This window comes from Carettochelys insculpta, chromosome 11, assembly GCF_033958435.1.
Source record: "Carettochelys insculpta isolate YL-2023 chromosome 11, ASM3395843v1, whole genome shotgun sequence".
Lineage (NCBI taxonomy): Eukaryota > Metazoa > Chordata > Testudines > Carettochelyidae > Carettochelys > Carettochelys insculpta.
Window position 1 is genome coordinate 13,023,400 of NC_134147.1, and position 12,023 is coordinate 13,035,422.

Sequence of the window (12,023 nt, forward strand, 5' to 3'; positions counted from 1 at the left end):
TGCTCCGCCCCGCCCCTTGCACGCCAATCTCGCGTCGCAGCCAAGTGATGTAAGCAGGTCATTGGCACTGCGCGCTCTCGGGTGAGTGCGCGTGGGGGGGCCTCGGAGTGTCTGACACAAACCCCTCAGCTCTCAAACGGCGGACGTCCGCACTCGGACGCCTGGCCGGGTTGGTCGCGGCTGCTCTCTGCAGCCGGGGGAGGGCGTCTCCCGCCTGGCCTTATGCACGGGACTGTGCCAGTGGCGCAGCCTTACTGCTGAGCCTGTGAGTGCACTGCGGGGTCGCCCTTCCTGCCTTGCGCTGTGTTTCAGGAAAGCGGACACCGGCGCGGGGACTAACAGGGCCTTTTTCTTCGGGTGCTTATATAACCCTGGAAACTTTTTCTTATTTTTTACACTTTCTGCGTACTGCAGTCTGTGTTTCCAGGCTGTCCTGTGCCCACCATCCAGCCCCTTGCTCACATGGCTGTTGCATATTCTGATACACTGTAAACAGCATCCAGCCTGTTTTGTCCTCTCCAGGTCCTCTCACCAGCAACATTTCAGACGTATTTATATTATCATTTTTTGTTCGTGCTTTTGCAATTCACACAGGCAGTAGTGAGCAATGGTTCACTGTCTGGTTGGCAGTGGGTTTCAAGTGGAGGGCTCCAAGGATCAGTTCTAAAGCCAGTATCGTTCAACATCTTTATTAATGAGCTGGGTGAGGGGATGGATTGCACCCACAGCAAATTAGCATATGACACTCGGTTAGGGGAGCATATAGATATATTGAAGGGTAGGGATAGGGTCCAGAGTGACCTAAATAAATTGAAGGATTGGAACAAAAGTAATCTGATGAGGTTCTACAAGTGCAGAGTCCTGTCCTTGGGACAGAAGAATCCCAGGCATTGTTACAGGCTGGGCACTGACTGGCTAAGTAGCAGTGCAGCAGAAAAGAACGTGGGGATTACAGTGGACGAGAGGCTGGATCTGAGTCAACAGTGTGCCCTTCTAGCTAAGCATGCTAACAGCACATTGGAGTGCATTAAAGGAGAAGCATTTCCAGCAGATTTAGAGATGTTATTCACCTCTATTTGGCACTGGTGGTGAGGTCACATCTGTAGTATTGCATCCAGTTCTGGGGGCCCCCAGTATACAAAGGATGCGGATGCATTGGAGCAGGTTCAGCAGAGAGCAATGAAAATGATTAAGAGGCTGGAGCACATGACCCATGAGGAGAGGCTGAGGGATCTGGGAATATTTAGTCAGCAGGAGTGACAAGTGAGGTGTGATTTGATAGCAGCCTTCAAATTCCCAAAGGAGAGCTCTAAAGAGGATGGAGAGAGGCTGTTCTCAGTAGTGACAGATGGCAGAACAAGGAGCAATGGTCTGAAGTTCCAGAGGGAGAGGGGTAGGTTGAATATTTGGAAAAACTAGTTCACCAGGAAGGTGGTGAAGCACTGGGGTGCTTTACCTAGAGAGGTGGTGGAATCTCCATCCCTAGAGGTTTCTTAACTCCTGGCTTGACAAACTCCTAGCTGGGATGATTTAGTTAGGGTGGCTCCTGCTTTAGGCAGGGGGCTGGACTAGATGACCTCCTAAGGTCCCTTCCAGCCCTACAAATCTATGATTCTACTACCATGTATTACATCTGCAATTCAGACAGGAGATGTTCCTATTGGTGAATGCTTACCAGAGGTTATCAGGGCAAGTTTGCAGTGAATCTTGGTAATAAAAGATGAGACCCACATGGACAGAGAGGGCTTGGGAAGGACAGGACAGGAGTAACCCCTACTTCATTGTTGAATATTTAGATAATGTTTGTAAACTGTTTCTACGTCTTATTGTTCACACACTTTTTTTTCTTTTGTGGCATATTTTAGAACTCAAATTGGGAGGTTTGGAGATAGCTACAAACCTTCAAAGAGTAACATTTCTATTTTAATTTTATAATATGCTGGCTTAATCTGTTTAAAAAGTAAATGCTTTTCTCATGGAATAAAAAACATGATTTCACTATCCTACAATGTTTTTCACTTCTTCAGTTTCTTTTCCCCTGATCACACTCACTAACACATGTCACAAGATTTAAACAGTTCCTTTCCTTTCTTTAAACAGTTTCTCAGGAGCTGTACAAACTTTCAATGGCAGTTCCTGAACCTTGGTAGATAACACTGTGCAAAAGGGGCTGTTATTGTGGAATAATGTCTGGGTAAGTATGAATTTAGTTGCAACAAATCCTAATAGAAGACAGTCGTCAACCTCAGCCCATTCTGACTACTAGCTTCTGGAGGAGCTGTAGAAGGCAAAGAATGGGCATCATTTCAGATTTTGGGCATAGGGGCCAGTGGGGCTGACAGCTATTACAGGCCATGGGGCCAGATGGGAAGAAGCCCATTTTTATGATTCTGGAAGGGGCAGAGCTGGGGCACTTAGCCCTCAGGCTGCCTCCCATGCTGGCAGAGTGGCAGAGACTCACAGTGTTGCTCCAGTCCCTGTGAACTCCCCTGCTCTGGCACATCCCAGCCTAGGAGATGCCCTTGAAGGGCTTGCACAGAGGTAATTTTCCCCCTTGACCCCCGCTGGTGTGTGTGCCTGTGTGTGTTTGTGGTTGGGTTCCCTCTGTTACATAGGTGTGTGTGTGTGGCCGGCGTAGAGCTCCCCCTTTCCCTCTGGGGGAAGAGTGTGTGTGTGTTTGGCTGTTTCCCCCCTTCCTTCTGTATAGGGGGCTGAGGCTCCGCACTTCCATCTGCGATGCGTCAGTATGTGTAGCTGGGCTTCCCGCTTCTGTCTGTGTGTGTGTGTGGCTAGGCTCTTCCCCTCTGAGATGATGTGTGGCTGGGATGGGGCTCCCGTCTTTCCTCTGGGGTGTGGGTCTCTGTGTGGCTGGTCCAGGATGACCCCCTTCCTTCCAGGGCAGGTGTCAGCAACCTTTCTGAGGCAGAGCTGAAATTTGGTCTTTCGACCTCTATGTATGGTCTGAGTGCTGGTGATACGTTTTAGAGTCACTGTGCTTTTTTTCCTAGGAAATAGGTGCCAGGCCACAGCCCCAAACTACCACCAAGCTTAACCCTCTCTCCTCTTCTGGGCCCCAACTCACTGCCAGGCTTTAATCCCTCCCCTGCAACCCCAACCTGCCACCAGCCTTTAAACTGTTCCCCCATGACTCCAACCCACTGCCAGCCTTTAGCCCTCAACCCTGTGGGGGTCGCTCTCTCTCTCTCTCTCTCTCTCTCTCACACACACACACACACACACACACACACAGGCTGGGATGGGGGTGTCACACTTGGAGGATGGGTGGAGTAATGAAGGGGTCACACCAAGGTTGGGGTAACACGGGGTGGGGTTGTCACATGGAAGCAGGGGGGTACAGTAGGAAGCCTGAGGAGGGGGTGCCCCTGAGCTGAGCCAGGGGCTGCTTTTTTCCTGATGGCGACTCTGCTCTGCCACCCCTTACCCCGCAGCTTAAACCCCACTGGCTCCCCCCCGACTCCCCCAGTTTATACCCTGGCTTGAAACCCACTCATGCCCCACTCCCAGCTTAAACTGCCCCCACCAGCTTAAACCACTCTACCACCACCCTGGCTTACAACCCTCTCAATCCCACTGCCCCTTGGCTTAAACCGCTCTGCCCCCCCCACCTAACTTGAACCCCACTTACTCCCCACTCCTCACCACCCTACCTCACACAAGCAGCCGAGCCACTGCTCCTTGCCAGGCTCCCATTGCCACCACTGCCACCTCCTTCTCCGCATGGCTCCCCCCACCTTTCCTTGCTGCGGTTGCAGTGGAACTCAATTTGGGTCAACAACTGGCCGTTAAACCAATTACATTGAATTCCATTGGCTGCCATGGCAAGGCAGGGAGAGCGCAGAGGAGCAGTCAGCCAGAAGCGGCAGCATAACAAGCCACAAATGGCTTTTAAAGTGCCAAATGCAGCTGGGCCAGAGTCACCCAGCCAGCTTTTAAAAATGGTGGTGCTACTGCCTTAACTGTGCCCAAGGTGAGTCCCTTAAAAAAAAATGGTGCTGGAACGTGTTGTGGGGCATTCTGACTGAGAAAGAAACCCTGTTAATGAATAAATTACAGAGCTTCACAGTTTGGTGGTGGTTGGTGGCATTAGCTAGTCTTATATTAATCCACAGCTTTGAGCAAGCTCCTGGCTGCACTGGGTGGGGTGGGGGACTGAGCATCTGCCTTCCATGCCAATGAAACTAGTCTTGTGCCACTCTTGGCATGCATGCCAGGGGTTGCTGACCCCTATTCTAGGATGGTTGTGTGTGGCTGGACTCCTTCCTTTGTGTGGGTGGAGGGGCAGTGTGTGTGTGTGTGTGTGTGAGAGAGAGGGAGAGAGACTGGTTTCCCTCCTTCCCTTTAGGATTTGTGTGTGAGTGGCTAGGCTCCCTCCTTTCCTCTGGGATGGGTGTGTGTCTGACCTAGGGCTTCCGCAATCCCCCTAGGTTGTGGGTCTGTGTGTGGCTATGCTGGGGCTCCCCCCTTCCTTCTAGGGGATATGAGTGTGTGCGTTTGGCTGGGCTCCTCCCTCCCTTCCTCTGTGTGTTGAGGGCTGAGGCTCATACCCTCCTTCTGAGTGTGGGGGTGGGGGTCTGAGGTGCCCCCAATCTCTCTGGGTCTATATGGGGGGCAGGGCTCCCCCTTTCCCTCTGTGTGTGTTGTGTGTAATTGGGCTGGGGCTCTGCTGGATGTGGCTGGGATCCACCATTCTCTTCCTCTGTGCATAGGGGGTCTGAAAAAATCACCCCTTTCATCTGGGTGGGGGTGCTGAGGAGCCTTCCGTTTCACCTAGGATATGTGTGTGTGTGTGCGCGCACATGTGCGCCTATGCTGGGCCATTCCCCCTTTCCTTTGGGTGTGGCTGGGCTGGGGGCAACCTCCTTTCCCCTGTGTGCATGGGTGTGAGTGGGTGGGTATGTGTGGCTGGGTTCCTCCATTCCTTTGGCCTTGTGTTTATATGTGTACTTGGGCTCTCTCCTTCCCTCTGGAGGGTGGTTGGGCTGGGGCTCCCTCTTGCTTCTGCAGTGTATGTGTGGGGCGGGGGCTTGGCAGGGGCTCCACTTTTCCCTCTGAGGTGTGTGGGTGTGGCTGAGCTCCCTACTTCTCATGAGGAGTGTACATGGGTGTGGCTGGGCTCCCCTGTTCCCTCTGGATGTGTTTGTATGTGTGCGTGTGCGTGTGCGTGTGCGTGTGCGTGTGCGTGTGCGTAGCTGGGCTGGGTTGGGCCGGGCCTTCACTTTTTGTGGATAGGCCTCCCCCTCTTTTCTCTGTCTGTGTTGGGGTGTGTGTGTGATTGGACTGGAGCTTCCCTGTCCGTCTGTATGTGTGTGAGTGAGTGACTGTATGGCTGGCTCCCCTCTTTCCTCTCGGGCTTGTGTGTTTGTGTATGTGTGTTTATGGCTCAGTTTCCCCCTTATCCCTGTCTGTGGCTGGACTCCCCTTTCCAACTGCGGGGGAAATGGGGTTGGGCTTGGGTTCTCTCTCTCTCTCTCTCTCTCTCTCTCTGTGTGTGTGTGTGTGTGTGTGTGTGTGTGGGGTGAGCCCGCCCCCCACCTTTCCTCTGGCTGTGTTGGTGGTTGTGTGACTGGTTTGGTGTTCCCCCTTTTCTTTTGCATGTGGGGGGACTGGGGTGTGGGTCTATGGGTGGTTGGACTGGGGCCCCCTTCCTTTTGGGGTGTATGTGTGTATGAGTGTGTGTTTGGCTGGGCTCCTCTGTGTGCATTCTGGGGGAGACAGGGCTGGACGCCATCATTCCCTCTCTGAGTAGGAGTTGAGGATCCACCTGCCTGGGGACAGAGTGGCTGGGCATCCCCCTTCCATCTGCATGTGTGTGGCTGAGGCTCCCCACTTCCCTCTGCAGCATGTGTGGGGAGGGGGTTGTGGGTGTGTGTGGGCTCAGTCTCCCCACTTCCTTCTGGGTGTGTGTGGCTGAGTTCTCCACTTCCATCTGTGTGTGTGTGGGGGGGCTATTTCCAGCTCTGTGTGAGTGTACTGTGGGCAGCGTGCCAGGGCTTTCTCCTTCCTTCTAGGGTGTGGTGTGGTTGGGCTCTCTCCTTTGGTCTATGTATGTGTGTTGCTTGGCTCCCTGCTTTCCTCTATGTGTGTGTAGTGGGGACCCCACTTCCTATGGCCACAGTTACAGTAGAGAGTTTGGTCAACAAACCCCCTGGTTTGTCAACAAAACATGCTGCATGTTTATACACAAAAGCTGCGTCTGCACTAGCTGGCTATTTCGAAGTTGAAATCAATGTAAGGCAGCGAGATGTCGAAATTGGTACCTCTATCTGAAGATGGGAATAGCGCCCTACTTCGACGTCCAACATTGAAGTAGGGCATGTGTAGACAAGCCGCATCCTGCTATGTTGAAATAGTGAGGTCTTCCACGGTGGCCATCAGCTGAGGGGTTGAGAGACGCTGTGTCCAGCCCCTGGGCTCTATGGTCGTCGCATGCAGCAGCCCTTAAAGCTCCACACCCCCGGATTTCCTGTGGCAGGAAGCTGAGACACATGCATAGCCTACATGCCCTCCAGATGCCCCAATCCCCCACCCAGCATGCATGGCAGCTAGCCAGCCCCCTAAGCGCCCCCCAGGGCACACCCCGAAGGGGGACCCAGGGCCCATAGCTGTCCAGCCAGTGGGGAAGAGGCAGCGGAGCCCCACCTGGTTGGACACCGAGATCTGGGACCTGCTGGGGGTTTGGGGCGAGGAGGAGCTGCTCCAGGTAATGGGGAGCAAGCGGCGGAACGCAGACATGTTCACCTGGCTGACCAAGGGCCTGGCTGCCCGGGGTCACCCTGTCCGCACTCCTGACCATGTCAGGAGTAAGGTCAAGGAGCTGCGGCAGGGTTACGCCCGGGGCCTGGGACACGGCCAGCTGGTCTGGGGCTACCCTTGCCACTTGCCCCTTTTACAGGGAGCTCAGGGAGACCCTGGGCCCCTGGTACACCTCCTCCTCCCCAACCACCCTTGACACCTTGGCCAATGAGCCTCAACAGGCCCTGGAGCCAGAGTCTGGCCCAGAGGCCAGCCCTGCACCCCAGGAACCCCCAGAGGAGCCCACCCCTGCGACAGCAGAGGAGGAGGGCTCCAGCAATGGGGGGCTCCTGATGGACCTCCTCTCCTGCAGCTCCAGCAGGGCATCTGCCCGCCGGGTGTCCCCCGACTGTGGGAGCAGACTATCAGGTATGTACCCCACAGGCGCACACCCCCGGGTTAAGAGGCAGGGGCAAGAGACACAACCAGGGCCCCCCATACACCCAGCTGACCCCCGGCCCACCATGGCCCAGCCAGACCACGGCCCCAGGACAGCATTGGCACAGCCCCCAGAGCCCATCAGCACCTGCCCCCAGGACAGCGCCATGCCCCATCTGGGGGGTAGGGGGGAGCAGAACCCCCCAAGGGTCACCCATGGAGGGGGACACCACACCACACCCATCATCATCCCTGGGGGACAGGGGATGGGGACCCAGCAGTGGAGGGGTGGGGGGTGTGGGCCACGGGTCAGGGCTCAGACTAACAGCTGTCTTCGCTCTTCCCTGCTCTGTTCCGCAGCCGCACCATCTGAGGACCACGACAGCATGGGCGCAGCGTCTGTCATGCCAGACAGCCTGCCCGGGATGTCGCACCGTGGTAGCTAGGGAGCGGAGCAGGGACCGGCCCTGGGATGAGCCCAGCACCGCTGGAGCCAGCCGCAGGTGGCCGCTGACCCCCAGCTCCTCGCCACCCTCTGGTGCCAGTTGGAGGTGTCAGAGCACCGCCTGCAAGTGGAGGAGTGCCGGCTCCACTTGCAGGAGAAAGTGCTGGCCTGGCACCAGGAGGCTTGGGGGTCCTTCACGAGGACCTTCGAGTGGAGTGCTGAGTGGATGCCTCCCCCCCATCCCTCCCAGCCACCCTTCACCTGCCCTGGAGCCTGCCAAGGTGGAGGACCGTGGGGCTCAGGAGCCAACCCGGCCATACCTGCTGGTCCTCTTGGCCCCCACCTGGCCTTGACGGGGCCTCCGGCCCAGGTGTGGGTTGCACCCCACCATGCCAGGTGCTGGACAGTAGCGGGAAGGGAGCCAAGGATTGGGCCACCCTTTGTACATAGTCCCCTTCCGTTATTGTAAATAGTTGCTGTGTCTTACCCCCCTTTAGTAGCTGCCCCCCAATGTACATAGTTCCCCCATTCATGTTTAAAAATTTCATGATTTTTGTTGGGTTTCAAGAAAATGTTCGGTTTATTTAAAACACGTATGTCGTGTGCTCTCAGGGTGCGGTAGTGTGGGCGTGGGGGCAGTGTAGTGTGTCGGGGGTGGCAGTGGGTGGCCCACCAGGCTGGCCCCACCGGCGCTCACCCCGCAGCCTGGTTGAAAGGGGCCCACAGGGCCTCCCAGACCCCCATCCCCTTGTGGTCGGCTTGGCGGCTCGGGGAGGCGGCTGGCTGGGGGTAGGCCATGCCAGCCTCCACAGCCCAGCCCTGCACGAAGGCCTCCCCCTTGCTCTCCACCAGGTTGTGGAGTGCACAGCGTGTGCCCAAAATCTCGGGGATGTTGGGGAGCCCCACGTCCAGGTGGGTGAGGAGACACCTCCAGTGACCTTTGCGGTGGCCGGAAGTCCGCTCGACTACCTGGCGTGCATGGTTCAGGCGGGTGTTGAACTGTTCCTGGCTGGCACTGAGGTGGCCTGTGTAGGGGCTTATGAGCCCGGGCTGGAGGAGGTAGGCCGCATCCACCACAAGGCAGAGGAGCACGGTGGTGTCCCTCAGAGGGAATCTCCCTCTGGGGGATGTAGGTCCCTGTCTCCAGCCAGTGGCACAGGCCCAAGTTCCTAAAAACCCGGGTGTCATGGGTGCTGCCAGGACAGCCAACATATATGTCCTGGAAGTGGCCCCGGCTGTCCACCATGGCCTGGAGGACCACTGAGTGGCAGCCCTTCCTGTTCATGAAGCGTCCTCCACTGTGCTCCGGGGCGTGGATGGGGATGTGGGTCCCCAGTGCCCTGAAGCAGTTGGGGAACCCCATGCTGGCAAACCCCACAATGGCCTCATCCAGGTCCCTGAGCCGCACAAGCCTGTGGAGCTGCAGAGCATTCAGCACACGGACCACCTGTGGTGGGGGGACATGAGCACCCGTGAGGGGTGTGCAGGGTGTGCCTGGCCCTCCCCTGAGCTGACCCCCGGGCTCCCTCCCTCCCCTCGGGGGTCCCCTTACCTCCATGACGACAGCCCCAGCGGTGGCCTTGCCTGCACCGAACTGCTGTCCTATGGATCGGTAGCTGTCTGGAGTGGACAGCTTCCAGACAGCGATGGTGACCCATTTCTCGACGGTGAGGACGCGTCGCATGGGGGTTTCCTGGTGGCGCAGGGCAGCAGTGACCCAGTGGCAGAGCTCAAGGAATGTCGTGCTGGCTCATCCAAAAATTCCGGAACCAGTGGTCATCTTCCCACTGCTCGAGGACCAGGCGCTCCCAGCACTCTGTGCTGGTGGGGTACCTCCATAGCTGGCGGCATGCCCAGCGGGGGTGGAGTGCCACGTGATGGTCTGGGGTGGCTCCTTCAGCCCCTGAAGAGGACAGCTCATCTTCCAGGAGGTTCTGAGTGGCCTCCTCCACAGCACCGAGCAGGGCAGCCACTGCCTCGGAGCCTGCCATGTGGGCTGCTGGCTGCTGCTGCTGCTGGGTGGGGGGGTACATGCTGTGTGCACAGGGTCTGCAACCAGTTGTCAGCTCTGCAGACCTGTGCCGTGCAGGCCGAGTGTGTCTGGCAGGGGCCCTTTAAGGGAGTGGCTTGCTGTTGCCCCGGGAGGGCTAGTCTGCCCTGTGACCCTGTCTGCAGGCTTTCCTAGCCCTCTTATTCCGATAGAGGCTGCTTTTGTGTGTAGACGCTCCCCTGCAGGGCCCATTTCGATGTAGCACTTTCCTGCATCGACACTGAACAGTGACGGCACCAGCCTCAGAGGATGTGTGGACATCACGCGTTGAAATAGCTTATTTTGATTTCGCTACTCAGCAGTTTCGCTGGCAGCATCCTGCCTCAAAACTTTGAGGCATAACACCTTTGTGAACAGATGTCTGTCCACAAAACAGCTGTGTCAATGCCCCCACTCTCAACTGACAATAAGCAGCCCTGTTTGCTCTGCTTCCGGATGCCTGATTTGTCAAGAGCGCAGCCAGGCAGTCCACCTGCTCTGTCAACAGAGTGCACACGCTCCCCATTTGCTTTGGTGTGTGGCCACACTTTGTCAAGAGCAGTTTTGTTGGGAAATCTTTTCTGATAGTGACATCTGTTGACAGTGCTGTAGTGTAACCATAGCCTCTGTGTGTGTGTGTGTGTGCGCGCGCACACGCTGACATAGCAACTGGTACTCAGCCACACAATAGAAACAGACTCATGGGTGGTGCCACTCCATGGGGCTTCCCAGCTGACCTGGCTTGTAGTAGCCAGGGAAAGCTTTCTGACAGCTGTGCAGATGCACATTCCAAACCTATGTGCAGGCACTCAAAGTGGTGAAATGATTCATTACAATGGGAAGGGTCTCAAAATGAAATTAGTTTTAACAATAGCGTTTTCTGGACTAGCAGTCAAACTCATGCTTAAAAAGGTTTAGGATCAAGGCTTGAAAAGGGCAACGTGGAAATCAATTTTTTTTCTTCAGGTGTAAAAAGTACAGCTGGACACTTTACAGTCTGGACAGAAAAGTGATTAGCACCCATTGCTAAAGGTAAAATAAAATTGATAATGTGTGCACAGATGCAATGGTCTTAATGCCTGAGGCATACTAGCTGAGTACATTTTCCGCAGAGCTAGAGAGTTTGCTCTGGTCATCACTCTTCTTTAAGATTTAATCCCCTGAGCTCAGGTGCAACAAATATGTCCCCTAAGCCTGTGATGCTAATTCTTAAAGTACAATTCTTTCATGGACTTTTGGGCCATCGGCGGAGGCAGTGCTGGAAGTGGGGACAAAAATGTACTGAAAAGACAAGCCTGAAAGGAGAGGAAACTATGGGCAGGGGAGAGGGAAAAGCAGGATGGGCTGCGAAGGGGACAAGTGTGAGGACAGGTACAAAGGAGAGCGATGGGAGGGAGGTGTGTGGAAGACACAGAGTGGGGGAAGCTGGACCAGGAAACCACAAAAGGGAAGATATTTTTTTGGAAAAAAAGGCTCTTCCTTAGCGCCAGTAGAAGATGGGCGTAGGATGAGATGTGCTGGGCAAAGAAGTTCATTGTCAATATCTCTTCCTTTTACATGACTATGAAGATATTACAGGATTCTGGTCCCAGTAAGAAGCTGAGCAGTGCTGCAGCTTTCTAGGAATGGCTCATTTCAGCCAACGACACCCTGATATACAGACAAGCCTCAAATCAGGAAAGCAGCCCTATGCGGGCAGCTCCTCAGCTGAAGGGCCATCCTGGGTATAGCTAGAGTTAAGCATGTGCTTAAATGCATTCCTGAACCTGGCCCTGAATTTGCCACTGCTTCAGGAGATGTTGGTGTTTTTAAAGTTTGGTTTTTAAACTATACCATTACAATGTTCAGATATGAAGCAACGACACAACTATGGGGTGATTCCAAAGCACAAAGTACATAACAAAGTCTCTCTACGGCAAAACAGGTGTCTTGAAAACTTTGGGGTGAAAGCTTACTACTGAAGTCCAGGGCTAGATTCCGCGTCACTACCATGGGCTGGGGGGGGGGGGTCAAGATTTCATCCTTGCTAGTGATTTCAGATTGGTGTAAGTAGGAATGACCCCGTTGAAGGCAGTGGAACTACATGGGTATAAAAATAATATAAAGGAGATCAAAATCAGGCCTTTGCTTTTAAGTCTATAATGGTAGATCAATCTGAAGTAAGAAAGAAAAGAGGCAAAGAACATCATCATTAGTATGGAAAAGACAGGTGATCCAAACTAAAGTCAGTGTAAGTAGGCAGTGTTATTTTTATTTGTTTGGAGTGGTGCTGAAGGTCCCAAGAACAAAATTGTGAACTCTGCAAGTCATTTTTTAAATTAGTTTGGGGAAAGAAATTTCAATTAAAGACATAGAAAA

The 12,023-nt window shown here is 54.6% G+C and overlaps 1 long non-coding RNA gene across 1 annotated transcript; it reads left to right on the top strand.

Moving 5' to 3' along the window:
- Positions 1–39: 39 nt before the first annotated feature.
- On the top strand, positions 40–8,843 carry LOC142019388 (uncharacterized). Its single transcript, XR_012647050.1, has 4 exons — positions 40–81; positions 2,101–2,194; positions 7,127–7,182; positions 7,552–8,843. It is a non-coding gene; the product is annotated as an uncharacterized LOC142019388 (long non-coding RNA).
- Positions 8,844–12,023: the final 3,180 nt, after the last annotated feature.